The 26,868-nt window shown below is 43.1% G+C and overlaps 1 protein-coding gene and 1 long non-coding RNA gene across 3 annotated transcripts in view; both read right to left on the bottom strand.

Moving 5' to 3' along the window:
• Positions 1-26,868, bottom strand: part of LOC309853307 (uncharacterized protein) — a gene marked incomplete at its 3' end in the record, with an annotated part of 112,167 nt that overhangs the window by 24,442 nt on the left and 60,857 nt on the right. The gene's annotated exons all lie outside the window — the stretch shown is intronic.
• LOC309852831 lies at positions 6,507-19,381 on the bottom strand. Of its 2 annotated transcripts, XR_014305415.1 has the most exons (4): positions 18,993-19,381; positions 18,728-18,823; positions 7,717-9,344; positions 6,507-7,502 (listed from the first exon to the last, which is right to left on the bottom strand). It is a non-coding gene; the product is annotated as an uncharacterized lncRNA (long non-coding RNA). The 2 variants fall into 2 exon arrangements; XR_014305416.1 differs by lacking the exon at positions 18,993-19,381 and having other exon boundaries at positions 18,728-18,961.

Here is a 26,868-nt window from a genome sequence, read left to right as displayed (position 1 = left end):
TTAAAGATTTATTTATTTATTTGACAGAGAGAGATTACAAGTAGGCAGAGAGGCAGGCAGAGAGAGAGAGGAGGAAGCAGGCTCCCTGCTGAGCAGAGAGCCCGACGCGGGACTCGATCCCAGGACCCCGAGATCATGACCTGAGCCGAAGGCAGCGGCTTAACCCACTGAGCCACCCAGGCGCCCCTAAATAAATAAAATCTTAAAAACAAAACAAAACACAACACTCACCTCATGCCTTCTGCACTAGCTTTTTGAAGGAATAACAAATGGCTTTTTTTTTTTGTTTTTTAAATAAAGATTTTATTTATTTGTCGGAGAGAATAGCACAGGCAGAGGCAGAGGGAGAAGCAGGCTTTCTGCTGAGCAAGGAGCCCGATGTGGGACTCGATCCCAGGATGCTGGGATCTTGACCAGAGCAGAAGGCAGCCGCTTAACTGACTGAGCCACCCAGGCATCCCTGGCTTTTTTTTTTTTTTTTTTAACAAAATTGTGGGATACTTCACAATGGTAAGAAAGAATTCTTGCCAGGTTATATGGTGCAACTTAGTAAGTTTATTGAAGAAGCACATGGCTAGGACTCACACTTAGAATGAGCTACACTTTCACTTTTATTTATTTATTTATTTATTTATTTATTTGACAGACAGAGATCACAAGTAGGCAGAGAGGCAGGCAGAGAGAGAGGAAGGGAAGCAGGCTCCCTGCTGAGCAGAGAGCCCGATGTGGGGCTTGATCCCAGGGCCCTGGGATCATGACCTGAGCTGAAGGCAGAGGCTTTAACCCACTGAGCCACCCAGGTGCCCTCATTTTTATTTATTTTGAAGATTTTATTTATTTGAGAGAAAGTGGGCAGAGGGGACGGTGTGTGCAGGGAAGGGGTTAAGGAGTGCACCTGTCCTGATGAGCTCTGGATGATGTATGCAATTGTGGAATGACTGTATGCTACACAAGAAACTAAGAAAACATTCCAGCAATACAATAGCAGCTGTGCAATTCCATACAAAACTCACACTCATCACAGTTGTACTCCTTAATGTCTGTACATAATTTAATACATCTGCATACCCACCCAGACTCTGGCTTCCATCAGCTTGCTCTCTACAAGAGTCTGTTTCTTTTATTACCTTTCCTTTTCTTTTTTTCTTTCTCACTGAACACTTTTTTGTTGGTTGAAATCTACCTATGAGTGATATGATACAGCATTTGTCTTTCTTTGGCTTATTTCACATAGCATTATACTCTCTAGTTCCATTCACGTTGTTGCAAGTGGCAGGATTTCATTCATTTCCATGCTAATATCCCATTGTACATACATACTAAATGTTATTTATTCATTCAGTAGTCAGTGACCAAATGGGTTAGACTGTTTGAAGTAGAAATGCTCATTGTGTCTCACTGCTGAACTACTTCTCTAGCAAAACACCACCATGGACAGAGCCAGAACTAGAGCCCATACTTATCATGGTACTGACTAGAAAGGAAGGCCCCACACAGCAGTGCAGCTGCTTCCCTGAAAGGTCACTGATGTACAATGGATCATATCTTGACTGGGGTTTTATCCCTGAGTAGTGCTTGTGTTTATCCACAGGGCGTGCCTTGCTGATGCTGCCTATCCCACTGTCCAGAAGGAAACTCCACCTCCAACAGCTACTCTACCACTTGACATTGTAAAGCTATGCCCAACTGTCTGCACCATCCAATACACCTCCCTTTCCATTCATTGACACTGAGGCAAACCTGGGTGATCACAGTCATCACTGTCATCTAAGGCCATCTGGTCTCAGTTACACACAGGAATGCAATGAAATCATGAGAATAAAGCAGGACTTAACTACTCCTCAGAAACCCATGTATTTGGCAATTCCTTTTCCTATAACACCTACTCATCAGATGAGAAAAGCAACAGCTGCCTTTGCCTTTGCAGTGACTAAAGGGAGGCAACTTCAGTTCCCTCCTCACACGGGAAGGAGTTCTTCATGTTTAATAGGTCTTACCTCTTTCTCACCAAATTTTACTTAGATTCACATTCCACCTCCTAGGGCTAAATATCTGAATTAATATCCAGTGGCTGTCCATCTCTCTAATCTCAATTAACTTTTTGGAGGACACTCTCACCACAACTTGGGAAAAAAAGAATGGCTCTGACGCCTATGCAGCTGGAAAGTAAAGTGAAGAAAAATACAAATGCAAATCAGGAGGTAACTAGGAAATAAAACAAGCGGAAATTATTTTTCTAAATCCACAGCCAGCACTGTCATAGGCATGTGAATTTCACAGACACATCAAAGGAACACCCCCACAAAGGAAGTGGGGAACATAGCTTTTTAGAGCCCATGATTCAGTGCTTTAGAATCCAAGGATTAACTTCAGATTAGGCCACTGAAGCTAAAACAGGTCCAGGTCAGCTCTGTGGGAGTCTTCTCTAAGGGACACAGGAAGGGAAAGCATTGGGAAAAAAGGAGAGAGGGTTACTCACAAGGGTAGATTGGGGTTGTTGTATCAGAAGTTACATTACCTTGGGATTCTGCAGAGCGTTGTCTGGGAAACAGGCTGGTGGAAGGACAGGTGTCTGTTCATGGACCCTACCATATTACTGGCTACACAAAGTGAATGCTAAGTAGCAGTATCATGGAGTGCATGATCTAAAATGTCAATAATACCTCTACAAAATCTGTAATATATCCATAATAATATCACAGTCAGCACAAAGAGGAGAAAAGGGGACAATAGATAAAATAGGGGGGAAATCACTCATTTTTAAAACATATTTTCTTAATTTGACAGACAGAAATCACAGGTAGGCAGAGAGGCACAAGAGGGAGCCTGATGTGGAGCTTTATCCCAGGACTCTGGGATCACGACCTTGGCGAAAGGCAGAGGCTTTAACCCACTGAGCCACCCAGGCACCCGTAGAATACAGTTTTCTAACTTAAATTGAAACCTTGCCTTGGCCTCTTCGGCCAACTTAATAGTCCTTAAATTTCTGCGTGCACCTTTCCATGAATGATGGACTAAACCCTTCTTTGTACATCACGCATTGTTTCCAAGGACTGGTAATCTCCCTTTCTGGCACAAACACCACTGGGGACCCATACGCAACCTCCAATTATCTCTGTAATGTCCGTAGGAGGCACAGTAAGTCCACAGGTGATCATGAACTGTGTCAGACTGCCCTGCTTCCCTCCTATTGATTCACTGTCCTCAAGCTCCTTTAAAACTCTGAAGGCCTGGCAAAATCTTTGGAGCTGATTTTTGAACATGAGACTTTCTTCTTTCCAAATGGCTCGTCTCCTGAATAATGCAGATATTCCATTTTCAAAGGAATGGCAGCCAGCTTGGGTTTCTGGATAACAAAATTGCTGGATCCTTCAGCACAATGATCAGGAAGAACTTCTATGATGATTTATGGTGCAATATAGTAAGTTTACTCATGTAGCACATGGTTGGGACTTTTGCTCAGAAAGAGCTACACTTTTTTTTTTCCTTTTTAAAATATTTGATTTGAGAGAGAGAGAGAGGGAGGCACTCATGGTGGGGCGTAGTGATGGGCAGAGGAAGAGAGAGAAACTAAGTCACCACTGGGTAGGGAGCCCACTGCAGGGCTGTGCTGGGAACCTGACATCATGACCTGAGCCAAAGTGAGACCCTTAACTGACTGTTCCCACAGACCCCCTAAAAGCTACACTGTTCATGTTTGAAGGAGGTTGTTGTATGCTTAGCACTGAAGGGGATGGGCTCTTGCAGACAGTAATAGAGTATAAATGTTTCCACCAGTTTCTTTATACTGTTTAAAATATTACTATTTTATATAGCAAAATATTCTGTCTCTGACAGAGACAGATACAGTGAAAGGGGGAACACAAGCTGTGGGGAGGGGGATAGGGAGAAGCAGGCTTCTGGCTGAACAGAGAGCCCAATGCAGTGCTAATGACCTGAGCCTAAGGCAGACAATGACAGAGCCACCCACATGCCCCTAGAAATACACCCATTATGTCACTGAGGAAAGGGAGGCAGGTCCCGTACAGCAGCTTCCCTGAAGGATCACGAACCACACTGGATCTGACCTTGACTGGGGTTACCTACCTGGGAAATGAGGGAGCAACCACAGCACATGCCTTGCTGATCTGACCTAATCCACTGCCCAGAAGGCTTCTTCATCTCAAACATCTATTCTACCGTGTGACATCTTAAAGTTGCCCACATGATTGCATCATGCAACCCCTCCTCCATCCCTTGTCACGGATCTAGGCGGGGGACAGTAATCACTGACATCCAACAGCATTATTCCCAGGTAGACACAGGAGATTGATCAAATCATCAAGATAAACCAGGACCTCCCTACTCCTGAGAAACCCACACTTGCCATTTCTTGTCCCCATTTCATGTATTCATGTGCCTTTGCAGTGACTAAAAGGAGCAACCTCCGGGTGCCTCCAAACACGGAAAGTTCTTCACATTTCCCTTTAATAGGTCTTGTCTTTTTCTCTAAGGATGGTGCCTTCCTCAGATTTTACTGATTCACATCCCACATCCCCGTGCTAAATGTCTTAATACCCACCAGCTTTCCATCTGTCTAATCTCAATGAAACATTTTCTGAAGACACTCTCTCCACAGGCAAAAGAGAATGGTTGTGGTTCTTATGTAGAGAGGAAGAAAAATGAGGGCAAATACAACTGGAGATCTGGAGAAAAGTAGGTCATAAAACAGAAGTTCTTTTATCACAACTAGGGAGTCACTTGGGCAACTCAGGACAGTTGTCCTTCTCTACATGCTAATTTTTCATCTTAAATACTGTCTTTCCTGGCTACCACATGACTCCTATTGGGATAGATTTCTCTCTCCTATGGGGTACCTATGACACACATAGCATGGTCATATGTGCATGTGTACTTCATAGACACATCAAAACAATATTCAGTGTAGGGTGCAGGGCATGTGCTTTCATTTGGGGCCATGGTGCAGTGCTATAGAGTCCCAAGTCTAAATCCAGAATATGCCATTCCTACTAAAACAGATTTAGGGAAGGCCTGGGGGAGAGGGGATCTTCTCTATGATACACGGGAGGGAAAGCATTGGAAGAAAGGAGAGATGGTGGCTCACAGGTTGGACTGCAGATGTCATATCACACATCCTACTAACTTGGGACCTGCAGCATGCTGAATGGAGAATGCACTAGTGAGAAAGGCTCCTGTCAGTGCAAGACCCATGCAAAACTACTGGCTACACAAAATCGATGCCCAATAGCAGCATCATGGAGTACGTGAGCTAAAACATCAAGATCTCTATGTTACATACCTCAGTAATATCATTGTATTAACAATGAGGAGAAAATCACAGCACAGACTAGGGGAAAATATAATCACATATCCCTTAAACCTTCAAACCACTGGGAAAATGGATTCCTAGGTATACAGTTCTACTCCAGTATCAAAAAAGTGATTGACTTGATCATCTCCCTACAACCCTCAATGAGACAGATGAACACTAGACGCCAGATAACACATAATTCATGACACACCCATATCGATATGTTAAAAAAGTCTTATTAATGAAAATATATTATGTTCTATAGTCATACTCTCTAACGATTGCACTTAGGAAGATACATTGGTAGTTTACTGGACGGTAACCTCTTTTTCCTTAAAAAACAATCAGGAAAACCTTGTATTTCTAATATTGAGGAAGTTCTTTAGTTTCAATACCTGCAGAAGTGTGTGCTCTGAACACCTATTCCATGGAATCTTACATCAGTGTTATAACCGTAAGCACCATCTCCACTGAGATATACTTCATATATTGTGTATCATATGGTCATCTTCCATGGAAAATTAGGTATGCATGCATTCCACTTAATGGAGCAGGACATCTAATATCTTTGATGTAGCAACAATCAACCACATGGCCCTTCACACCCACGAGGAACAGAGTAATTTTCGGGAGTGATTTCAGAGAAAAACAGGTTAATATTGTTAGTCACAAATCTCAAATGTGGTCAATATAAGAATGAAAAAATACTGAAATCCCTTATATGTATGTAAATGTCCACCCTCTAAATCTGTTCAACAGAATACCACATACATTTTCTAAGTGTTTCAGTTTGATTTTTCCTTATAATCACTATGTTCATACAGAGTAATGTCTGAGTAGAGTGATTAATATATTCCACTGGCTTGATTCTTACATATATTGGCATTTAATGTTCAAATAATTAGTTTTCTAAATGATGCTAACTTTCAATTAACTTTCCTAAATGCTCTCTCTGGTGTTTGCTCCAATGTATACTGAAATGAAGGTCTTCCCACATTCACTATGTTGCAAGGGTTTGAATCAAGTATGCATTTTGAGATACTGAGGAAGGACTGAATTCCAGTTAAATGCTTGGCCACATCCTTTACATTTCACACTTTACTCCTATATGATCAGTATGATTTTAATAAATTTGGAGGTCCAGTGAGAGGTCAGACACATTTTTTTTAAAAATTTTATTTATTCATTGGAGAGAGAGACAGTGAGAAAGAGCAAGAGAGGGAGAAAGTCAGAGGGAGAGGCAGACTCCCTGTGGAGCTGGGGGCCCAATGCAGGACTCGATCCCAGAACTCCGTGATCATGGCCTGAGCCAAAGGCAGCTGCTCAACCATCTGAGCCATGCAGGTGCCCCACAGACACATTCTTAGTATTTGTACACTAACTCTCCTATATATAATCTCTGATATGGAGTGAGGAGGGAACAGTCCTTAGGCATTTTCTCACATACATCCTAATTTTCTCTCCAGTATGAATTCTTTGATGCCCAGTAACAGTCGTTCGCAGCTAGAGGGTGTGCCACATTATTCATTGGCTGTCATTCCAGTATGAATTCTCTATTTAGTAAACGTGTGCATGCTGGACAAAGGCCTTGTCACATTTGTCATTTCTGCAAGGTTATGGTCCAAAATGAATTCTCTGATGTGCATGAATGGGTAAGCACTCCTTAACTGATTTTTCTCACATTCTTTTTTTCTTTTTTAAAGATTGTATTTATTTATTTGACAGAGATGGAGAGAGAGCACAAGTATGGAGGAGGGGCAGGCAGAGGAAAAGGGAGAAGCAGGCTTCCTGCGGTGCTCAAACCTGGGAACCTGGGATCAAGAACAGGGTCTAAAGCAGCCACCTATCCAACTGAGCCACCCAGGTGCCCCCTTTCTCACATTCTGTACACTGGTAAGCTATCTATCTAGTATGAATTTTCTGATGTTTAGTGAGGATTGAGTGCCTGTAAAGGCCTTGCCACATTCTTAGTATTTGTACAGTTTCTCTCCAGCATGAATTCTGCGATGTTAAGGAAGGTCTGAGGGCCAAATTCTTGACTTTGGTAAGGTTTCTCTCCAGTATGAATTCTGAGATGTTGAGTAAGGGTTGAGCTATGGTTAAAGGCCTTGCCACATTTTTGACATTGATAAGGTTTCTCCCAGGTATGAATTCTTTGATGTTCAGTAAGGCTTGACCTCTGATTAAAGGCCTTCCCAGGGTGCCTGGGTGGCTCAGTGAGTTAAGCCGCTGCCTTCGGCTCAGGTCATGATCTCAGGGTCCTGGGATCGAGTCCCGCGTCGGGCTCTCTGCTCAGCAGGGAGCCTGCTTCCTCCTCTCTCTCTCTGCCTGCCTCTCTGCCTACTTGTAATCTCTCTCTGTCAAATAAATAAATAAATCTTTAAAAAAAAAAAAAAAAAGAAGGCCTTCCCACATTCTGTACATTGGTAAGGTTTCTCTCCAGTATGAATTCTGTGATGTTGAGTAAGTACTGAGCTCACTTTAAACCTCTTGCCACATTTCTGACACTGGAAAGGTTTCTCTCCAGTATGAATTCTGTGACGTTCACTAAAACTTGAGCTCCGGGAAAAGACCTTGCCATATTCTTGACATTGGTAGGGTTTCTCTCCAGTATGAATTCTGTAATGTTGAGAAAGGCTTGAGATGTGGTTAAAGGCCTTGTCACATTCATAACATTGGTAAGGTTTCTCTCCAGTATGAATTCTGTAATGTTGACTAAGGTCTGAGCTCTTGTTAAAGCCCTTACCACATTCTTGACATTGGTAAGGTTTCTCTCCAGTATGAATCCTGTGATGTTTGTTAAGATGTGAGCTCTGGCAAAAGGCCTTGTCACAGTCTTGATATTGGTATGTTTTCTTTCCAGTATGAATTCTGTTATGTTGCATAAGCCTTGAGCTGTAAATAAAGGCCTTGCCACATTCTTGACATTGGTAAGGTTTCTCTCCAGTATGAATTTTGTGATGTTGAATAAGCTGTGAAGTGCAGTTAAAGGTCTTGCCACATTCCTGACATTCGTAACATTCCTCTCTGGTATAGGTTTATGTCCATTTATTGATGGACAGTCCTTATAGGTTTTAACACCTTCTTCACATTTTTGTATTTTTTCTCCAGTATGCATTCACAGATATTGATAGTGTTGAGTGGCAGTCTAAGGATTTCCACATTCCTTCAAAGTGTAAGCTTCCTTTCCCCTAGGAATTATCTTACTTATATTTAGGCTTGATGACTGGCAAAAATGGTCCCTGCTTTATTAGATCTGACTAGGTTTTTTCCCTCATGAATTCTCTGATGACCACCAACACTGATGGACTGGTTACAAGCCTTCCCACATTCATTATATTTATGAGGGCCATCTCCCAAATGGTGACCATTATGTACACTAAGGTTAGAGCTTGAATGAAAGCCTTCCCCACATTTATCACATTCATAATGGATCTCTGCAAACCTAGCCCTGACACATCGGTGAACACTGGTGCCCTGGTTCAATGTTTTCTCAGATTCAGTGCAGTGAGCAATTCTGTCTCCAATGAAAAGCCTCTGGTCATTCTGGAGGGTTGACTCCTGAGTGAAGCCCTCTCATATGGATCCCACTGAGCACTTTGTTCTTCAGGCAAATCCTATGTTTCAAATGGCTCAAATAATTAATCTCAGCATGGACTAGGTTACTTTCCCAATATTCCAAATGGTCTGTCCACAAATAGCTATGTTTGAATAGTTGATTGGAGCTTGTGCTGACAGAAACACACTGCTCTGCAGAAACAGTTGACTTAAAGAGGGAGGTTTTCCACAGCGTTTTATATCCTTCACCATTTGGGGCACAGAGATTCTCATTAAGGACCACGGCTTTGGTTTGGGTGTATCATCCAGGATTTCTTTGATACTCGTCACTATCCCCCCCCATCACTGTCCCAGTCTGTATGTAAGTGTAAAATCTCAACAGCACTATGTTTGTATCTGTACACTGATATTTTCTGGAAAGAATCTTCTATGCTCTGCTTTAGCAGGAAACTCTGGGTGTCATGTGAAGATACAGCTGAAAAATACCAAATAAAAGTAAAATCACTGTACTTACTACATTCAGAAGAATATACTGAAGACTTCTTAAATAGAAGCATCAAGTGAGTCAATGTCAGAAAGATGGCTGAGAAGGAATCATCATGACTTCATTTCTCTATAGTCACACAACACTGACACAACGTACTGAGCACAGAGTCTAATAGGGAATTTTGCAGTATGGTCATTGTGTAGCAAAAATCACTTCTCTGTATTTCTAACAATCAGGAAAAGGGTCACATAAGCTCAAAATTAGCAGAATGACCAATATTGAAACAGAAAACTGAAATGAATCAACTAGAGTACAGTAAAAATAGGAACATATCAAGCAGAGGAAGAGTTGTTTGTCAGAAAAGATCAACAATATTGACAGCCCATGAACTAAATTAAGAGTAATAGGGAAGGGGCACCTGGGTGGCTTAGTGGGTTAAAGCCTCTGCCTTCCACTCAGGTCATAATCCCAGGGTCCTGGGATCAAGCCCCACATGGGGCTCTCTGCCCAGCAGAAAGCCTGCTTCCCTTCCTCTCTCTCTGCCTGCCTCTCTGCCTACTTGTGATCTCTGTCAAATAAATAAATAAAATCTTAAAAAAAAAAAGAATAATAGGGAAAAGACCAACTAAAGTGAGAGGTGAGGAAGTGAAAGCAGATACGGTATAACTGACCATAGAAATAAAAGTAATTATAAGAGGCAATAATGGATAATCAGTACCCACAAATTGATACTAAAAAACAAGTATAGATTTTAAAAAAGGTATAACCAATTTAGACTCCATCACTCAGAAAAGTAGAAAAAAATCTCAACCAATCTACAAATATGAAGATGAATGAAAGAGGAATAAAAGAAAGAAAAAAAAATCCAACAAAAAAAAAATTGTGTGCCAGATGAGTTCACTGAATATTCAAACAGACACTGAAAGAGAAAGGACTGCAAATCTCCTCAAAAATTTCCAAGGAGTGATGATCAGAGAAACTAGCAGAACACTCTCTGTGGCACCAGCATTATCAGCTCATCCAAGAGACAAAGACACTACAAATGACAAAGTTTACAAACCACTGCCTGTGAGGCATATTCACTCGAAGTCCACAATAAAATAGTGGAAACTGAATCAAAAGTACATTTTCCCTTTTTACAAGATGATCAAGACGGAAACAGACCAGGAAATAAGGGCGCTCCAACATACAGAAAACCATAAATTCAAGACTCCACATTAACAGAATGAAGGTCAAAAATGACATGGTCATATTAAGGGAGACAGAATACAAATATGGGGGAATTAGACAACATGTCATGTTAAAACTCAAGGTAGAGAGAGAAGGAAAACTCCAACTAATGAATGCCAAGATGTATGAATACCTGAAAACTATTCAATAGGGATGGTCTGCATGCTTCTCCTCTATGATCAGCAGGTAATGAAGTGACCCCATCACTGCCTTGAATATACTTCTGGATACTCTAGTCAGAAGAATTATGCAAGCAAAAATAGAGTAAAGGAATCTAAACTGAGAAAGAAACACTGAAACTATCTCTGTTCACACATGACACGATTTTCTTAGAAATGCCTAAATGTCATCATTTTAATTTTTTTACTGTTTTTGGTCCTTGTTTGTATTGTTCATTTCTGCCAGTTTTTCCCTACTAGGCTTTCTATTTCCCAATTTTTTCATCTTATACAATACAGAGTTTAGAAAATGTTGGAATAAACAACTGAATTTCCACCAGGAGAATTAAAAAAGGAAGAGACTTTGATGAAACTTAGTAGAGGAACAAAATAAATAAAAATCCAAAATAAAATAGAGAGCAGATTCACACTAATGGAACACTGAGTGTAATGTCTATGTCAATCAATAAAATAAAACTGGCAATGCTTTAACTCCATAAGCCATTACATAATAACAAAAGGGAAATTTAGGAAAACAACAACAACAGAATGTCTAAAAATAGACAAGTTATTAAGAATGAATTACTAGGGGTGCCTGGGTGGCTCAGTGGGTTAAAGCCTCTGCCTTTGGCTCAGGTCATGATCTTAGGGTCCTGGGATTGAGCCCCGCATCGGGCTCTCTGCTCACTGGGGAGTCTGCTTCCCTCCACTCTCTGCCTGCCTCTCTGCCTGCTTCTGACCTCTCCCTCTTTCAAATAAATAAATAAAATTTTTAAAAAATGTGACTTTTACTAACCTTGAACCAGAAAAATGGGAAATCTTAGATCATTAAGAAACATGAATTTGGAATGAATTTGGAAGCAATACTCTCCCAGCACAGAAAAGCCCAAGACCTGGGAATCTCACTAGTTTTGATGGAAGCTATGAGTTCGCTAAATAAATCCCGTGTTTCATGATTCTTCTCCCTCCCTTTGTTCAGATTCAGTATTTTCCTTTATTTTTCCTTCTACATGACAAAGTCATTCTTCTGCTTCTTCCAGCCTCCTCTTAATTAACATCAAACCTGTTTCTAATCTCGCTTACTGCATTGTTCACCTATGTTTGATTTTTAGAAAGGCATATATTTGAGGGCGGGATCATAAAAGTTCAGGTGGGAACTGCAGGGAGAGGGAATCACATGCAGGCATCACACTAACTGAGCCTGAATCCCAGAACCCTGAGATCAAGGTCTGAGCAGAAATCAGGAGTCAATGTCTTCCCTGAGTGATCCACCAAGCACCCAAATATTTTTTAATTTAATTTTTTAAAGATTTTATTTATTTATCAGAGAGAGAGAGGGGGAGAGAGCGAGCACAGGCAGACAGAATGGCAGGCAGAGGCAGAGGGAGAAGCAGGCTCCTCACTGAGCAAGGAGCCTGATGTGGGACTCAATCCCAGGACGCTGGGATCATGACCTGAGCCAAAGGCAGCTGCTTAACCAACTGAGCCACCCAGGCATCCCTAATTTAATTTTTTAAAATTAATTTATTTATTTTACAGAGATTGCACGTAGACAGAGAGGCAGGCAGAGGGAGAGGGAGAAACAGGCCTCCTACTGAGAAGAGAGCCCAAAGCTGTACTCAATCCCAGGACCCTGAGATCATAATCTGAGCTGAAGGGAGAGGCTTTAACCCATGAGCCACAGAGGTGCCCCGAACATAATTATTTTTTAACTCTTATCTCTGTGGTAAAGTTCACCCTATTTTTTTCTCAACACTTTCAATATCCTTTGTGATTGATAGGTACAGTAGTTATCAAACTCCTTACTATGATCTGTTTCCATTGCATCTCTGGCCCTTGTCTCATCTGCTTGTTTTGTTTGGATAAATTCTTTCATCTTGGCATTTTGTCTAAGTCTTTACCTTCCTCTGTGTGATAGAAAAGCCAATGATGTTTCCTGCTGTATCCTTCAGGCCAAGGGTCAGCAGGGCTCTCCTTGCCAGTTTGGTCCCTGGCCTGAATGTGGCCAGTTTGAACTAGGGGAGCTCTGGTCTGCTTATGAGAGGAGACCTGACATCAACTCCACCAGGACTGCAGCCCTGCAAAATACCTGCTCAGGAGACAAGATGTAGGTAGGGGCTCACCGTGCTAAGCCTGAGATAAGCCTCACTGAGAAGGGCAGTCCCCTCAGATCACAGGGGGATGAGGCCTGGTGCAAGCAAGCCAGACAGCCAGTGTCCTCACTGAGTGGGGATTGTCTTTGTGCTACAGGATGGGACAGGGAAATGGTACCATCCAACGCCCATGTTCTTGGAGCCACGTGTCACTGAATGTTTCCTCTCAGGAATGTGCTCCTAGACTACTGAATACTGTCCTGACTACGTGCCCCAGGTGTTCTTCAGATGGCTGTTTCCATGCTGTGAGCCCCCAGATTCTTTGTAAGCATTCTCTCCAAGAGCACCCCAGTGCACTCCTGGTTCTATCCCATCCAAACCTGCTGCCCATTAAAACTCCAGGATTTAAGATGTGCTGGTTCCAAGAACTCAGAAAATTCAGCCCTTTTCCCTTTCCAAGCCAATGGCACTGGGAAAAACTCTTTAGGCATCCCCTGAGTGTTCCTCTGTCATGACACCTACTGCACAGCTGGGTCTCCCTGCCTTCCACAATGCTATACTCCTCTCCTCCCTAAACCATGTCTCCACACTATCTGCCATCTTCCATGTGGCTTCTTCTCTCCTTTTACTTAGGAAGTTTGTCTAGTCACTGAAGAGTGACTAGACAGTCATTTAGGATGACCTGACAGTTGCCTAGTGGTGCTCATGACAGGACACATGAGTCTAGGATCCTCCTACTCCACTGCCCATGCTTCTACTGGGAATCCTTAGTGTTTTTTGTTTGTTTGCTTGTTTGTTTTTTAAAGATTTTATTTATTCGACAGACAGAGATCACAAGTAGGCAGAGAGCCAGGCAGAGAGAGAGGAGGAAGCAGGCTCCCCGCTGAGCAGAGAGCCCAATGCAGGGCTCGATCCCAGGACCCTGAGATCATGACCTGAGCTGAAGGCAGAGGCCTTAAACCACTGAGCCACTCAGGTACCCCAAGCCTTATTGTTTTAATCCTATTAAAACTCATATGTATTTTATAAAGCTGGTACACAAATCAACATAAAAAATTAGTTTTGTTTCTATACAACAAAGAACAATTCCCCAAACTGAAACATCACACTTTTAGAGCAAACACCACCCCCCAATAAAAATGCTTCCAATTAAACATAATGGTAGAGGTCAAACCAGAAATTATAGAAAATGTACTGTACTGTGTAGGAATCAAGAAATGAATAAACTGGAAACACATCTATGTTCCTTCACTGGAACTTGAAACAGAATAAATCTTGAAGTGATCTACAGAAAATGCAATCTCTACCAAAATTCCAATGCCATTTTTGCATAAAGATCAAAATCCACCGTAACTTTATGTGGAAGTCATGGGATAACCCATACCCAAAATAATCTGTGAAATGAAGAGCACATATATTGATTTAAGGCATACAAGACACAGTTATCAAATAGAGTAGAACAGCAGAATAACGAAAGAATGTAGGTGAACTACATGTGTACTTCTCCAGTGCTCATGGATATGACAATGAACTGAAGATCTTAAAAGTCATATTCTGATTTAGATGTTTGGATGGGGTCTCAGAGTCTACTTTTCATAAATGTACCACTGATGTCCTACATCGACAATGTATGCTTTGCTCACAATTCCAGGACTAAATTATGATGAAGCGTTTCAAAGGGGGAGTGCCTGGGTGGCTCAGTGGGTTAAAGCCTCTGCCTTCTGCTCAGGTCATGATCCCAGGGTCCTGGGATTGAGCCCCGCATAGGGCTTTCTTCTCAGCAGGGAGCCTGCTTTCCCCTCTCAATACCTGCCTCTCTGTGTTCTTGTGATCCCTTTCTGTGTCAAATAAATAAATAAATTCTCTCTCTCTCTCTCTCTCTCTTTTTTTTTAAAGGAGTTTCAAAGAATCCTAAAAAGGGGGAAGAGCATAGAGGTGAGCATGGAGTCCTTCGCTTCCCATCACTCTTCCTTCAAGCCAACTGTATCCCTGTATAACCATATTGGCCAGTCACTCTTCTCTGAACCTCTTTTTATTTTTCCTTCTTCAATTCACTGCACCACCATATTCATGGAAATGGCTCCCTCCTTCACAAGAAATGCACGTGCAATCTGCTTCTGGCTGTAAGGCTGGATTTTGTACCAGAAGCCACTGAAGCTGTGGTGTTCATAAATTTCAAGTTTTCCCTGCATTTTTACTAATACCCGTGGCTTCAGGTTATGGAATTACTTGTTTCAACTTAGGCTTCCTTCTGGAAACTGACTTTGCCTAAAATCAGCACAGTTATAAAACTTAAAAAATCCTCTGTTCACTCAGATCAGGAGGAGTGTAGGGACAGCATGGGCTCTGATACAACACAGGGACAGCTTTCCCAACTATTGGGAAGGGCTTTTGAAGCAGAAATGATCACTGCTGGTTAATTAGTGATTTACTTCTCAAAGAATCAGTGCCTGACACATAGATCAGAGCACAGGAGTAGATTCATCATGGGGCTGAGTGGAAGTGAGGGAGGACCCTGCCAATCACAGGTCATTATGCTTACAAGGTCATCCATCTAACCTGGATCAGACCCTATGTTGGGTTATATTCCTGGGATATCAAAGATTCGTGCAACCACAGCACACACCTGGCTGGTTCTCACTAGCAGTATCCAGCAACCTTCCTCATCTTCAACATCTATTGTCATGTGACAACTTTAAGCTATGCCCACCATATTTAAATCAAGCAGTACCCCCTCTCCATGTACTCCACACATCTGGGCCTCAGAGAGTACAATTATCTCTGTCATCTGATAACAACTGGTCCTCAGGACCAGCAGGGAATACATTACATCATGAGAAAAGCACTGGACATCCCAGACAACCACATTTCCCAGGAACGCATTTCTGTCCCATTCGCTCATCATAAGTAGCTCCCTAAGGCTTTGCAGTGACCAAAGGAACCTCTCTAACAGATCTCTGTTTGCATTTCAAGAGTTCACCATATTTCATTTCCATAGCACTTACCTTCCTCTCAAACTGTCGCCAACATCATGCTTTATCTGTCCTCACAACTTCCAGTGCCAAATGCCTAAACTAATCCTTTTGCCCAGTGATGGATTTTTGCTTTTCTTCCAGTGCAGTGTTGACAACATTGTATTTAAAACACACATATGGTCTCACGTGATCCTGTTATCAACCATTTACAGTGGAATTAGAGAACTCTAAGCTACTCTCTAGAGATACATCTGCCCCTTAATCCTTTCAGGTCTACTAACAAACAGAGTCAACCACTGAATAACAAGCTTTTCATCAGAAATAATCCACTTACACAGACAAGTTTATTTTTTTTAAGATTTTAAAAAAATATTTAATTTATTTATTTGACAGGCAGAGATCACAAGTAGGCAGAGGAGCAGGCAGAGAGAGAGGAGGAAGCAGGCTCCCTGCTGAGCAGAGAGCCCGATGTGGGGCTCGATCCCAGATCCCTGGGATCATGACCTGAGCCAAAGTCAGAGGCTTTAAACCCTTGAGCCACCCAGGCACCCCTTTTTAAAGATTTTATTTATTTATTTGAGAGAGAGAGAGAGAGCAAGCATGAGAGGAGAGAGGTCAGTGGGAGAAGCAGACTCCCTGCTGAGCAGGGAGCTCAATGTGGACTCTAGGATCCCTGGACTCTAGGATCATGACCTGAGCCAAAGACAGTCGCTCAACCAACTGAGACACATAGTTGCTCAACCAACTGTGCCCCCAGACAAGTTTATCTTGATAAACCCAGTGCACTACAGTGAATATCTTTTCCCTATGATTTCCTTAATGTTTTATTTCCTCAAATTACTTCCTTATAAAACTATGGTATATACAGCAGACCACATATGAAGAATGGGAGGATGGATGACATGTTGTAATTAACACATCAAACACCACAAATGAAAATGGATTTCTGAAACAGCATGGCAAATGCACTTCACCTTGTGCAAGAGCTCCTAGAAGAGCAGTAGTGGGATCCCAGCAGTCCCAACAAGAATGGGGCCAGCATAATGTACTCAGCTACTGAAAGATCAAAAAATACCACCAAGAATACTTTACAGGAGAAAATTCTTTTCCACAGATGTAGAAATGAAGACATTCCCAAGTAAAGACCCCTCTACATTTACCAGTAGATCTGTCCTAAAAGAACCATTAAAGGAGCCCTCTCTAGAGGAAATAAAAGGATTCTACCCAGGAATTGCAACCACATGAGGACACAAAGCTCTCTGCTGAACATAAATATGTAGACAACTACACCAACCTGCGGTGTTGTAATGACATACCAGTCACGTTTATTTCTGCTACAGAACTTTGTTTTCCAAAAAGTATAAAAATCAGGGGCACATGGGTGGCTCAGATAAGCCTCTGCCTTCGGCTCAGGTCATGATCTCAGGGTCCTGGGATTTAACGCCATATCAGGCTCTCTGCTCAGAAGGGAGCCTGATTTCCTCCCTCTCTCTCTGCCTGCCTCTCTGCCTACTTGTGATCTCTGTCTCTCAAATAAAGTCTTAAAAAAAGTATAAAAATCACTAATGTAGATCATAAAGTATGCAACATAAAAAAAGAATGTGTGATACTGGTAACAAAGTGGGTGCTGGGGTAGAGACAGGAGAAAGAGTCTTCTATGTACCTGACACAGAGGTTGAAATGGTTTGTTTTACAACAATGCTGTTTTAAGGAATCTCTAAGGTAACAAAAAGGAAAATACTCCCAGAAGACACAAAAGGCAATGAGAAAGGTACAAAGGCATACGCTGGGTATTCATCTTACAATTACAGATAAAATACATCTTTCATATTTCATACCAAAACATGATACAGAAGTATAAAATGTTTGAAAATTACTTTGAATTCAAAACAGACTTTCTCTCATGCAGAGAGAATAAAAATTCACCCACAAATACATGGGGAAATAAATTCTATGTTGATGACAACTCACCTAGACATGGTACAACATTCACTGACTACTCACCAAGGAGACAAAAAGTAGGGGTCACACAGTATGTATGTGTGATACAGAAACACAAGACAAAGACACACAAAATTTACCAGCAAAAAGAATAAAGGTCATGTGGCACCTGGGTGGCTCAGTGGGTTAAGTCTCTGCCTTCAGCTCAGGTCATGATCTCAGGGTCCTGGGATCGAGCCCCACATGCGGTTCTCTGCTCAGTGGGAAGAGACATTACACCAATTCACCGCTGAGGAACCAAACTCAAAGAGTGGAAATATCTATATGTTAAAAAAAAAGAAAGAAAGAAAGAAAAAGAAAAGAAAAGAAAGAAAGAGTTAAGAAAAAATAACATCTGAAGGGAAATAAAGCTGTACATTTTCCCAATAGGGCAGTGCTTTGTTAACTGATGAAGTTACTGAATCTTAGTTTTGTAGGCCTAAGATTAAAGCCTCTGTAGAGTCTTACAAAGTATTAAGTATATTAAATAATAAGTATTAGAAAGTATAAGCCAGAGAACATTAGAAATCTGTCTCCGGTGTTCTGGAATTTCTGCACCAAACCCCCTGACTTCTTGTCTCATGATGAAAACCAGAATTTATGAAGACTTTAGCGTAGAGGTCCTCAGAAATATGATGACTTCCCCAGGGTCCCCATAGCAATGGAGGGAGAATAAGGAGGCCTCCACCTCCAGTTATATGATAATTATATGCTGGATCATCACTGGAGCTGAAGGAGAATCCCTAGAGAATACAAGAGCTTGATAATGTTGGAGAGCAGATGTCTCTCTGGGAGCGAAAGAGAGACAATAAACTGGGCATGTTTCCAACTGAAATTCATTCAAGGAGAGCTACTCGAACCACAGCTTAAGGTCGACATTCCTCCTTCACACTTGAACCTCCCCTCTGTCATCTGCCTCATTCATTCCCACCTACCTGGATGGAAGCCTCCGGTCTCCTTTCTCTTCACATTCCAGAGCTGTTTCTCTTGCTCCAAAACCAAGATCAGGTGTGGCATTGACAGAAGGAGACCTGTTTATGAGGAAAAAGGAAAATGACTATTGCTGCTGATTCTAAATTCCCATGAGTCTTGGGTTCAGTAGAGAAGATGTTGGACAATTCTAGAAAGTGGTTTTCCAAAAGGTGTTGCCCAACAGTCCCCTTAACACACTGTAGGCATTTCCAATGTTTACATCCTGACCTCCACTTTTAAGTAGCAGACACAAAAATCAGAATGAGAAGTTTCAGTCTCAGATGTAAGCAGCACCATTCTGTGTCACTTAATGTTGAGAACTGCCACTCATCTTCACAAGCCATGATGTTACCTTGAGGAAGGAGAAGCTGAGGCTGAAAAGGAAACATGAAGATTTGTCTCTCCATCCACAAGCCCCTACTATTTTCCCTTTCTGCCTGCATCTGAAATCCAGTCATTCCAAGAGAAATCTCCCAAGAGGCAGTCTTCACAGGAAGCAACAAAACCCTGTGTGGCATTTTGAAAACCTGGAAGGAGTCTTCCTCACCCAATAAATGGAGGAGTTTATAGTTCTCTAACATCACGTCCCTGTACAGTTGCCGCTGAGTGTGGATCAGGTGTCCCCAGTCCTCCTCAGAGAATTCTATGGCCACATAACTGAAGGTCAGCAGTCCCTGTGATAAATGCCACAGTCACCAAGTGGCCACTGACAAAGTGTGCCCCTAAGATGGTCCCTAAGATGAAGAGGAAGTTAGTGTCACCACCAAGAACCAGATTGGACCTTTTCATCTCCGTGATAAGAGTGTGGGAAAAAAGAAAAACCTATGGGGCAGGGGGCTGCCTGGTTGAGAACTTTCACTCCTTTCACTCCCAGAAGTCAACTCTATCAACTACACAGAGGTGACAGCCCTCCTTGTGCAGTATAAAGTGTTGGGATGTGGGAGAGAAGCCAATGGTCAAGAAATTCTAGACATGTTTTGATGTAAAATATTGGGGTTCTGGAGTGAATGATGAAAAAAGGATTGTTGAGATACCCGTGGTACAAACACTGTGGTCCTAATGCAAGGGGAGAGGAACGTGAGCGGTGACTGGTTCTATGCTTTCAGGTTGGGGGGGGGGGTGAGGGATAGCAGGAGGCTCTAAGGAATTTGGAAGCAAGTTTCCAGGACCCTCAGGGCCTCCCAGCTGGTGTTTTGATGAGGCCACTCACTGTTTAGTTAACACTTTAGTCAGGAGAACCTCCAGGTGTCTATCAGTGGGCCACAAGCTTGAAGGATGGTTCCCAAGCTACATTTGGGGAATAAAGTTCAAGGAAGTTTCCAAAGCAATTTTCATATGTTAAAGAGGAATTACAAGGTCCTGGAGGTGTGGCTAGTGTCAAGCTAAGGCTGCTTTTAGCGTCCAACAAAATATTAACCTTGAGGCAGTTGTGAGTTTCCTGAGGAATGCCTTTCTCAGGTATTTATCAACAACTGGAAGTTGAAGGAAATTTATTTATTTATTTATTTATTAAAGATTTTATTTATCAGAGAGAGAGGGGGGGAGAGAGCGAGCACAGGCAGACAGAATGGCAGGCAGAGGCAGAGGGAGAAGCACTGAGCAAGGAGCCCGATGTGGGACTCGATCCCAGGACGCTGGAATCATGACCTGAGCCGAAGGCAGCTGCTTAACCAACTGAGCCACCCAGGCATCCCAGTTGAAGGAAATTTAATTTTATCCACACCACTTTTGACTTTGTTCTCCTCCTCAGAAACTACAAGCAAGGGGGACCCAGACCGTTCAGTTGGTTAAGGGTCTGCCTTCAGCTCAGGTCAGGATCCCAGACTCCTGGGATGGAGCCCTGAGTTGGGCTCCCCACTCACTGGGGAATCTGCTTCTCCCTCTTCCCTTTCCTCACTCATGTGCTCCCTCTGTCTCTCTGCTGAGAAAATGTGTAAAGAAAAGAAAAAAAAGAAGGAAGGAAGGAAACTAAGAAAGAAAGAAATGACAAGCAAGCGAAAGGCAGAAGAAAGAAGTGGACACCTGAAATGCGGTAGTTCCTGCATATTACTCAGTATCCCATGTTCCTTACAAGTGATAGGAGGGAAAATAGGAACATGATGGGGGAGGATCTGGCAGACAGCACCAAGCCAATAAAAGAAGTTCACATCAGCTGAATGGAAACAAATTTTATAAATACCTAATGCAAATCAAAGTGTGGAGGCCGAGAAAATTAAGGCCATCCCACCTCAAATTTAGCTGATGTGGGAAACAGGGGCAGAAGAAAATCATTAAAATTCCTTACTTACTGACAAGTCCTTGAAACAGACCAAGTGGCTCTCTCCTAGGGACTTAACTGCCCTCACCTTGAGATTTTGCTAAGGACAATCTTAGCCTGACCAACCTCCTACCCCAACAGGTCCCACCAGGATTCTATAAGTCTACTTTAACAATTCCTTTAGCACTAAACCTCCAAGATAGGGTCAAGAATCATTCCCAAGTATATGTCCCACTGATATACATCTAAAGGGTCTCACGAGAATATTTTTATTATTGGTAATAAATAACCTTTCTCCCAACAATAGCTAGCCCCTCAAGGTCCTGGAGTCCTTACTTCCAAAAATCCTTGGAGACTTACATCATCCATAATCCCCTTTGTCCTCACCCACCACCGAGTCCACCCCTATTCTGCCTTTAAAAACTCTGACTGTAATCTGGTTCGGGATCCAAGTTCCTACTTCGTTGTGCCGGGTATACTTGGGCCCAAGCTTAAGCTAGTCAAATAAACCCTTGTGTGATTGCATCCATGCTTGGCTCCTTGGCGGTCTCTCAGATGCAAAAACTAGGGCATAACAAAAGGACACATCATCACTGGTATTTCCAACGGACTGAAAACAGGATTTCAGAATATAACTCTAATTTTGGAAATACAGTAGATACACATAAACAATTCAATCACTATATGATCTGTAGAGGCTGCTTTTAGGCAAGGAGGATTGAGCAAAGGAGTGGAGGGAGAGCCCCAGTGTCCCCTTGGCTGAGTCCAGACAGTCCCAGCAGGGGACCCACCACAAAATTTCCAAGACAACCATGTACAGTGAGCAGAAAGGAGCAAGCTTCAGGTTCCCCAGAACTCCTCACCTTCCTTCCCCCAATAAGAAACCCCCACACACTGCACATTGCAGACAAGCTCTGCTGTGTCCTCTTGCCTGCTTATCTCTTACATATTCAGGAAACTTCCACTGCCTTTGTCCTGCCTCAGGGAATTCCATCAGCGCTGCTGGACGGGCTTCCAGCCAGTCATGGACCCATGTCTGGGACCCCAAGTGACTGACAGAGACACTACACTGAGATGGCAGAGCATCCCTGGGCTAGTAATAGCTAGTTTACACCTTTCTTTTCTTTGAATTTTTAAGATTTATTTTTATTTTCATCTTCTTTTAAGATTCTATTTATAAGGGCACCTGGGTGGCTCAGTCAGTGGGCATCAGCCTTCTGCTCAGGCCAAGATACAAGGTCCTGGGACCACCTCCTACATGGTAGGGGGGTGGAGGACTATGATGTGGGGGTGAGGTGGGTGGGGGTGTGTCTTTGCTCAGCGGGTAGCCTTCTCTCTCTGACCATAGCACACCCTACTCATGCTCTCACTCTTTTTCTTATAAATAAAGAAAATCCTTTTTTTTTTTTAAAGGAGAGAGCCAGATATGGGGCTTGATCCCAGGACCCCGGGATCATGACCTGAGCTGAAGGCAGAGGTTTTAACCATCTGAGCCACCCAGGCACCCCAATAAAGAAAATTTTTTACAAAGACTGTATTTATTTCAACAAGAGCCAAGTGAGAGAGTACAAGTAGGCAGAACAGGAAAGGAAGAGGGAGAAGCAGGATCCCTGCCCACCTGGGAGCCTGATGTGAGGCTGGACCCCAGGATCCTGAGATCATGAATGACCTAAGCTGGAGGCAGAGGCTTAACCCACTGAGCCACTCAGGTGCCACAATAAATAAAATTTTGAAAAAAATATTGTATTTATTTCATAGAAAGCGAGAGAGAGATCACAAACTGACAGAAAAGTAGAGGAGAGGAAGCAGCAGGATCCCTGCCCACATGGGAGCAGGATGTGGGGCTGGAATTGCGCAATTCCCCGGAATTGCGACCTGAACTGGAGGCAGAAAGCCGACTCTTAACCAATGGAACCACCCTCGGTGAGCAAGCTTGATTTATATTTTAGAGAAGATGGAGACCGGTAGGAGAGGGAGAAAGAGAATGTCAAGTGGACTCTCCTCTGGGCACAGAGCCAGAAGCAGGGATACTAGTCCAGAACATTGAGATCCTGACCTGAGCTCAACCAACAGTCAAAGCTTAGTCAACAAAGACCCCCAGGCACCCTCCCCTAGTGGATTTTAAGTAGAATATCTCCTTCACTTGCTAAAGATGAAGACACACACACACCCTTTCTTAGAATGAGAAGTTTCCAAGTTTTCCAGGACTCATACCCACCGATCTTATATCTGCATTTCCTTACTCCCCAGCTGCATACAACTGATCGAGAATCTAGACGAACCTGAATCAAAAATGATTCCCCTCCCGGATATAACAGGACTGCACCTCATCAGCCACAGCAATCTTGGACTCGACACCTTTCCCTCCAGATCCGCCACCAATGGAATTTGTCACTCCACGTGGGACTTTATTTTTTATTTTTTAAAAGATATTGTTTATTGATTTGACAGAGATACAAGCAGGCAGAGAGGCAGGCAAAGAGGAGGAAGCAGGCTCCCTGCTGAGCAGAGAGCCTGATGTGAGGCTCAATCCCAAGACACTGAGATCAGGAACTGAGCTGAAGGCAGAGGCTTTAACCCACTGAGCAATCCAGGCGCCCCCTCGAGGAACTTTAAGTCTAAGTGACAAGTAATGATGCCCTATTGAAGCCAGGTTGGGGACACAGGACAGAAGGCTCTAAGACATAGAGAAACATTCTCTATGCAAGACTTAACCGTGATTATCACTTCTGAACAGATCTTAAAAAAAAAAAAAAAAAAAAAAAAAACCCACAGGTGAACGCAGAAGCGAGAAGCACCCAGATTCGAGGCATCCACATCTGCAGCTTCTAAACGCAATGGTCTGCGGAGAAACAGAGGACACGGCTCTGCGGGGACACCAGGCTCACCTGAGAATGGGCCATTTCTGTCTTAACCTCCACCTCCAGATTTTGTTCTCATGAGGGATCTGTGGAAAATCACAGCTGCATCAGGAGAAAATGCCCTGAAATCCAACAACATAGCTCCTTCTCTTCACACTGCTCGCCCGCGGGCAGGACTTGGAGATGCAGAAAAGGCCCAACTTCCCAGTCCTTTGTGTCCCGAGCAGCCCAGAAACTGTGAGCTCCCATGAGGACACCCATCCCTGCATTTTCCTCACCTGCTTTGTGGGGGGGGTGGGGGGTGGAAGGGGTCCCCTCCCACCGCCACTCACAACTTCAGCGTCAGCATCGAAACAGTGGGCTGCATGGACCCGACCTTCCCAGACTCATGGAGCAGAGACGCTGTCACCTCTCCTGGACCAAAGCCTCAAATCCACTTTCAGAAAACCACGGAAAGCCCTCGGGCTCCCCCACCACTCCTCACTGAGAATCTCTGGAGCCCTTAATTAACACAACAGTGTTGTTTTGGCCCAAACCAACCGACAGAATCTGAGGGGGAGGCCCGCAGAGGAGATCCTTCTTGAAACTCCACAGGTGACCCTGCTGGGAAGGAACAGGGGAGGTGACCAGGCCAAGCAGAGTAACCAAGGCTGGGGCTGGGAGCAGAGTTGAGCCCTGCCTTCTCCACCATCAGAGTTTCGGGAGACTGCCTCCTCCCCCCTCTTTCTGCTACACAGAGGAAGACCCCTGACCGACAACATTCCCATATAAAAGCAAATGTCTCTTGCAAAATAAAGGCTTTCAGAGCTTTTCCTTTATCTACCTTTGATTCAAAATAAGCGTTCAAAAATAATGCTCGGGCCAAGAGACATTTTCCCTTCAGTAAGAAGGGAGACATATATTCCCCTTCAGTAGGTAAGTGTTTCTGTTCTGTTCTGTTTATAAGGACCTGCCACAACGTTTTCCACACTGCATACCCTTTTTGCCCTCCCACTGGGGATGTATGAGAATTCTAATTCTCAGCATTCTTAAGAAAATTGGATGTTGGGGAGCCTGGGTGGCTCAGTTTAAGCCGCTGCCTTCGGCTCAGATCATGATCTCAGGGTCCTGGAATCAAGTTCCAAATCAGACTCTCTGCTCAGCGGGGAGCCTGCTTCCCTCTCTCTCTCTCTGCCTGCCTCTCCGTCTACTTGTGATTTCTCTCTGTCAAATAAATAAATAAAATCTTAAAAAAAAAAAAAAGAAAATTGAATGTTATACTTTTGTTATTTTTTATTTTTTTATTTTAGCCATTCCAGAAAACCCTGAGTGGTTGCTCAGTGTAAAGTATGAAGTCCTCTTAAAATAGCTATCTTGGTGACTGAAATGAAAACCACTTGAAAGGCATCAAGTTGAACAAAGAAAAAAGTAATTAATGCTTCAGTGAGACTCCCATTTCCAACTAGTAACCTTTCTCTTCTCCACAGACCTCCTCAACTCACTTCTCAAGTCACTTCTCAGCCCTTTCTTTCAGGAAGATGATTCCACCCTGAGAACATGATGAACAGGCAGCACAGACACAATTCCCCTGGAAATTGGCCATTATCCAGCATTTTCCAACAAACCCTTGGCTCCTTCTCCCAGTGGGCTGCAGGTTTCACAGCCCCGACCTTCTGAAGCCGACTTGGCTGGCAAAGCAATGAAGCTACCTCTGCCCTTGATCCCCAGCTCTGTCTGAACGTTCTATTCTGGGGCTGAAGTGTGGAAGTTCAGTTCACACAACAGAATGAATGTGAGGAGAGGAAAATTTGTTATCCTGCACTGTTCTCAATGACATCAGGCAGTTTCACAACAATTAAGTTATTAAGTATGGGAACAAGAAAGTATGGGAACAAGACAGACATGAGGCTCAAAGAGGTGAGGCTTCTGTGTGACGGTGACTTAAGGAGGAGGAGGTAGGATTTAGAATTTCCAAAGAGGAGATTATATTCACAGGAGAAAGGAAAGAGGAAATATTTTTTTAAAAGATTTTATTTATTTATTTGACAGAGAGATCACAAGTAGACAGAGATGCAGGCAGAGAGAGAGGAGGAAGCAGGCTTTCTGATCTGAGCCAAAGGCAGAGGCTTCAACCCACTGAGCCACCCAGGTGCCCCAGAAAGATGAAATATTTATCAAAGAATGGTCTGTCCCTCCAGGTAGTCAACTACTTTTTTTCTTTTCATAATTTATTTTTACAGTGTTCCATGATTCATTGTTTATGCACCACACCCAGTTCTCCATGCAATCCATGCCCTCCTTAATACCCTCCACCAGCTCACCCAACCCCCCACCCTTTCCCCTCCAAAACCCGCAGTTTCTCAGAGTCCACAGTCTCTCATGTTTCATCTCCCCATCCGATTTCCCCCAACTCACTTCTCCTCTACATCAACCAATGTCCTCCGTGTTATTCCTTATGCTCCACAAATAAGTGAAATCATGTAATTTACTCTCTCTGATTGAATCAGTTCACTCAGCATAATCCCCTCCAGTCCTGACCATGTTGATACAAAACTTGGGTATTCATCTTTCTGATGGAGGCATACTACTCCATTGTATAAATGGACCACATCTTTTTTAACCATTCGTGTGTTGGCTCTTTGCGCACTTTGGGAACTGTAGCCATGGCTGCTATGAACATGGGGGTACAGATGGCCCATATTTTCACTACATCTGTATCTTTGGGGTAAATACCCAAGAGTGTAATTGCAGGCAGGGGCATAGGGAAGCTCTATTTTTAATTTCTCAAGGAATCTCCACACTGTTTTCCAACGTGGATGCACCAACTTGCATTCCCTCCAACAGTGTAAAAGGAATCTCCTTTCTCCACATCCTCTCCAACACTTGGTGTTTCCTGTCTTGCTAATTTTGGCCATTCTAACGGGTGTAAGGTGGTAACCCAATGTGGTTTTGATTTGAATCTCCCTGATGGTTAATGATGATGAACATTTTTTCATGTGTCTGTTCC

Source organism: Mustela nivalis (assembly GCF_964662115.1).
Source record: "Mustela nivalis genome assembly, chromosome: 18".
Lineage (NCBI taxonomy): Eukaryota > Metazoa > Chordata > Mammalia > Carnivora > Mustelidae > Mustela > Mustela nivalis.
The sequence above is the reverse complement of the archived record's forward strand: the minus strand, read 5'-3'. Positions and strand labels throughout refer to the sequence as shown.